Here is a 5,480-nt window from a genome sequence, read left to right on the forward strand (position 1 = left end):
AAAATTAGTTACAGTATTTGCCTAAAGTTACTTTGGAATTCAAATACCTACCTTAAATGCAATAGTAATAGTGATGCTTGCCTTAGCAAACACTATCAATAAGAGTTGATTCCTAAACAAACAGACTAAATATTTGGTAACACTATTTTAAGGACCAATTCCCACTAACTAGTTGTGCATTAGCATGCACATTACTAGCATATTGGCTATTTAAAGCACATATTAATGCCTTGTTCTGCATGACCATATTTTAGATCCCATAATCATACCCTATACCTACATTTAACATCTACCTTACTAACTATTAATAAGCAGCAAATTAGCAGTTTATTGTGGGAAAACTTGGTTAATTGTGAAATGTGTTTCCTATTCTAAAGTTTTACCAAATATGTTGACGTTCAAATGTCATTTTTGAGGCTGCGGTCTTGTTAGCATTTACCACAGAATTAAATATTAATGTAAGACGTTAGAAAACCTACAAACAGATATATTTTGCAGCATTCCATGATTCTGAAAAAAATAATTTAGCTCATTTTCACAGTTCTCTGAGTAGCCTAGTAGCTATAATGTTGCTGCAGTAATGCTTTTTAAAATCGCCGAGATGCTATCATTCCTTAGTAGTTATTTTAGTCTGAGGAAAACAGTCATTACAGACCCAGACAGACTGTTGACTTTGGGGTAACCTGATAGAAAAACAGCCTCCTGTTTGTTTCTTCATCAAACACTCCGGCACAGAGTTTTAGCTCAGCTGGTGTGCCGTTCTATGATTCCTGTCGCAGTGCTTGTATACTTTAGCTGTTATGCTTGAAACACTAAACCTCTTCATCATAAGTACAGCCTGAGACAAAAAAAAAAGTATGCTTTGAGGCTAAAACTTATGCATGTGGAATATTTTTCTGGATGGATTTTTGTATTACTTCAGTGGATAGTCCAAAACTATTAGATTAGTGTGTTTTAGCAAATATCACACTGATATGGGTGTGGTGTTATTTGTTCTGTTTGCCGTGTCAAACAATGTAACAATATAATGATTTAATTGACAATTAATCCAGTCATAAGAAAAGAGTCAGTAGTTTGAGATATTTTCCACAGTGCCTTCTGCCCAGTTTAAACAACTTAATGGTCAAAAGCAAATCTGCCCATGTCATCTTTATGTCTGGACCCTAATCAATAATCATCAGTACAACATACAGGTAGAGATACAGCATCCTGGTCTAGCATTTTAACTCCTTTTTTCATAAAAACAATTAAAATGACTTATTTATGACAACAATTTACAGAACTGTGGAATTAGACAAGTCTTAGGCACCAGAGACACTACAAAATCATCTTTTTACTTGATTAGTGTCAGCTGTAACAAGTATTTGAACAAAATAGACAACCCACTGAATCTAGTCCTATTTGTCTGAGGAAAAACATCACTTACCTTGGTTTATCTGGCAGCTTTAATGACTAGGTGATGGGGTCATAAATAAGTTTTCTGTAAAATGCCTCTCTTTCCTGTTTAACGGTGGACACCACCCAACCCACATGCAGCAGGGTGCTGAGCTGTAGCGCTTCTGTTAGTCACTGACACTTCACTTACTTCCTGCCTGACACGGAAGTTCAGGTCTAAACCTGTTTCTGCATTCCATGTGACGCTGAAAAGTAGTGGCACAGTTGAGATTGTGTATGAGACAAGCCAACCAGAGCTAGTTTATTATTTCTCTTTAGATTACATATTGGTCAATGATTGATAAGCATTTCTCTCTGTTAATAATTAATGCCATTGTTATGCGTGTCTGCTTTTTGTCAGCAATGACACATGCTTCAACATAAAGTGAATGTCATTTTATAAACCTGCTTGCTAGTGCATTTTTGTTGTGAAGGCAGTTGCATGCCTGAATGAATTATACAAATCATTAATGTTATAGAAGTAGTTCACCCAAAATGAAAATGTACTTTGGAGTTTGTTTCTTCATCAGAATAGATTTGGAGAAATTTAGCATTATATCACTTGCTCTCCAATGGCTCTGCAGTGAATGGGTGCCGTCAGAATGAGGGTCCAAACAGCTGATGAAAACATCACAATAATCCACACAACTTCTTGTGACTTGAAAATCTGTTTGTATTGAGCAAATCCTTCATTAAGGCGTTTTAACTTTAGAATCCGTTGTTGTCCCCTCACACCAAAATCCATATTTGACACATTTGTTCAGAACTGTTTTGGGCTGTTTTCGCTTGTCTGTGAATATTTTTCTCCTGATTAAGACGAGACAACTTTTTACGGATAAAAGACTTGTATTTTAGTCAAAAACAACAGTTTGAAGTTAAAAACATCTTAATGATGGATTTGTTTCTTACAAACACACAACTTTTCACTTCACAAGATGTAATTGATGGACTGGAGTCGTGGCATTTACTTGTGAATTATTGTGGTGTGATGCTGCATCCGTGCTGCTAAAGTACAGTAGGTGTCAGAATAATTCCAAGATGAATGGTACAACATAACATAAACACTTTTGAGTTAATTAACTAAGATTTGCTCAGTAACTAAAGGTGCGCTATCCAGTCATTTCAGTAGAAATCCGCACCATCCACAATCAGGAATTTTACTTGAGGGCTAAAAGGTTCCCCATAGATTTTGCTCATGTTTAAGTTAGTCACAGATTTGTGAAAGCTGCTTGGTCTGAAAGTGACTTTTTAAAGCTGTGTTTTATTTCTTCTTGTGCTATTGACAAGAGACAATTTTGCCTTTTTTGATTTCTTTAGATTTGCATTAACAGAGTTTGGAATACAATGTGTCAGGATATTGTGGTAGAATTTAACAACACTCATATATTCAACATTCACAGATTGAAATGATTTATTGCAGTGAGGAGGACAAAAGGCATGTGTTTGGACCTTAGTTTTGGTTTTCATTCTTTCCAAATAAATAGGGAAATAGCATTGAAAAGAAACCTTAACTCTTCATTTCATGGGGTTTTATCCAGTGTTGACATTGAATCTGGTAAAGCATGTTCCTTTCATAATATAATATAATATAATATAATATTATATAATATTATATTATGTTATATTATATTATATTATATTATATTATATTATATTATATTATATTAATTATATTATATTATAATTATATTATATTATATTATATTATATTATATTATATTATATTATATTATATAAAAGGTGTATTTCACAGCAATGCCACAGAAGAACAGTTTTTGGTTACCTGAAGAACCTTTCAGTGAAGACCCCATTTATTTTCTTAATGTGAAGACCATTTTAATAATATAAAGAGCCTTTTTTCCCCACTATAAAGAATGTTTTGTGTAATGGAACATTTCTATGGATGTTAAAGGTTCTTCACGGTGCTATCGATGCCAATAAAGAACCTTTATTTTTAAGGGTGTATGCTGTTGATGGCTTCAAAACTAAAAGAAAGGGAATAAAAGTCACAAAACTCTCATTTTGACTTCATGGGGTTTGTAGAGTCAGCAATATATCTGTTCCAAAATTCCTTACTTTTTCAAGCTAAACTCATAGAATAGAGACTGTCCAACTTAATCATGCCTAGACAAGGATTTACCGATGTTTCTTTAGTCACCTTTATTTGTATAGCACTTTATACAATACTGATTTTGTCAAAGCAGCTTTACAGTGTCAAACAGGAAAATAGTTTGTCAACTATTTTCCAATAGTGTCTGTGCAAGCAGTCAATCGCCCCCAACTAAGCAAGCCAAAGGCGACAGTAGCAAGGAACCAAAACTCCATCGGTGACAGAAATGGAGAAAAAACCTTAGGAGAAACCAGGCTCAGTCGGGGTTCTCCTCTGGCCAGACGAAACCAGCATGGTTATGCAACCATGTGGCTGTGTAAACAATCTTAGGTCCATGTTGTTGTGGTGAGTTGGAAGCAGCTGGATGTAGATAGATGCAGCCAATTAAGCCACTTTGGGAATATCTTCTAAGGCAATACAAACTTAAATTTGTTTAGCACAAGTCCTAAAAGGACACAGTTTCAGGACATTTAAGGACCATTCGAGACAACAACACATGTACTGTATTAACCTCATCTTCACATGGCTGTAAGCCTACTGTATCCAAACATTATACTCTTTTTAAAAGAGTATGGGAATCTCACCATTTGCGACTAGTTATCTGCTCTTATTAGGACTTTTTTATGTGGTCTTATTCTCCCTATGAGTTTTCCTTAGAAGCCCCTTCCAGCTCCAGTAGGAGAAATAGACCACCCGTTTTGAGACGTCAACACTGTATGGCACAAACCAAAACATCTGAGACACCAAAATAATGCCTTATTCTTTTTGTTAGTCTGTACCAAGTTACTGACATGATGTCAAACACAAAAGTTGATCCATCAACAGCAAGAAACCACAAACGTGTATTAAACTTAAACTCCGCGGACCCGGATGCGGGTCCAAAATCGCATTAAAAATTTTAAAATGAAAGTATTTGATATATATATATACAAATACCGTTTAATATCAGTGTGTTCTTATTGATTGTGTGACTGACTCCAACCACAAAGGCACATATGTTCATCTAAAAGAATAGTTCATCCATTACATCACTTGTTGTGATCCTCTGCACTGAATGGGTGCTGTCAGAATGAGAGTCCAAACAATTCCATTATTGAGACGTTTTTAATATTGCTTTCTATTTAAAGTTAAAACACCTTGATGGATTTATTCATTACAAAGACGCAGCTTTCACTTCACAAGATGTTAATTGATGGACTGGCATCGTGTGTAATGCTACATTTCTCCAAATCTGTTCCGATGAAGAAACAAACTCATCTACAACTTGGTGGGCCTGAGAGTAAACTAGCAAATTTTAATTTCTTTGTGTGAAATTAACTATTAACTATTCCTTAACTGACAAATTCTATGCAGAGAATAAAAGCAGATTATAAACAGCTGGAGAGGTGAGCACATTTGGCATAAAATGACAGCTTAGCTCATGAGTCATGGCCTGATCTGACAATGAACAGACATACTTAAGCACTTTTCAAAGAAAGTACAGTAGGTCTCAAGTGACTCCAAAGGCCCATATGGTGGGGTAAGAGGGGACGGGGTCTTTAAAATCCATTAGGCCACAGTTGACTCATTATTCTGGTTTAACACGGGTCTGTACTATTCAGCACTATCAAACACTCTGGTCCTTCATTAGAGCCATTATAATGGAAAATACAGATTTCACAGCTTAAACCATCATTGTAATCTAATTAAAATGTCTTAGCAACTCAAACTTTACATTCTTATATCTTGATTATTGTGTGCATATGTGTCCAAGCAATAGCACCCCCTGTTGAAATCAGCTGAGATAAAATCATCCAAGGAATAGTGGTAGAATTGTTTAGAATATCCAAACAACTATGTATAGAGTAGGGTATGGCTAAACATCATCCTTAAATGACTGCATTTCTTTCAGAAATGTATTATTTATTTATTTTGTTAAACACAAAAGAAGATATTT

General features: G+C 35.0%; 1 protein-coding gene across 1 annotated transcript in view; it reads right to left on the bottom strand.

The window, feature by feature from the left end:
• Positions 1-1,442, bottom strand: part of LOC107758334 (amyloid beta A4 precursor protein-binding family B member 1-interacting protein) — a 38,138-nt gene extending 36,696 nt beyond the window's left edge. The window contains exon 1 of the mRNA XM_016576056.1: positions 1,427-1,442. The gene's annotated coding sequence lies outside the window, so the exon portion shown is untranslated. The remainder of the gene's footprint in view (positions 1-1,426) is intronic.
• Positions 1,443-5,480: the final 4,038 nt, after the last annotated feature.

Source organism: Sinocyclocheilus rhinocerous, unplaced genomic scaffold (genome assembly GCF_001515625.1).
Source record: "Sinocyclocheilus rhinocerous isolate Xijiao unplaced genomic scaffold, SAMN03320098_v1.1 scaffold1213, whole genome shotgun sequence".
NCBI classification, from domain to species: domain Eukaryota; kingdom Metazoa; phylum Chordata; class Actinopteri; order Cypriniformes; family Cyprinidae; genus Sinocyclocheilus; species Sinocyclocheilus rhinocerous.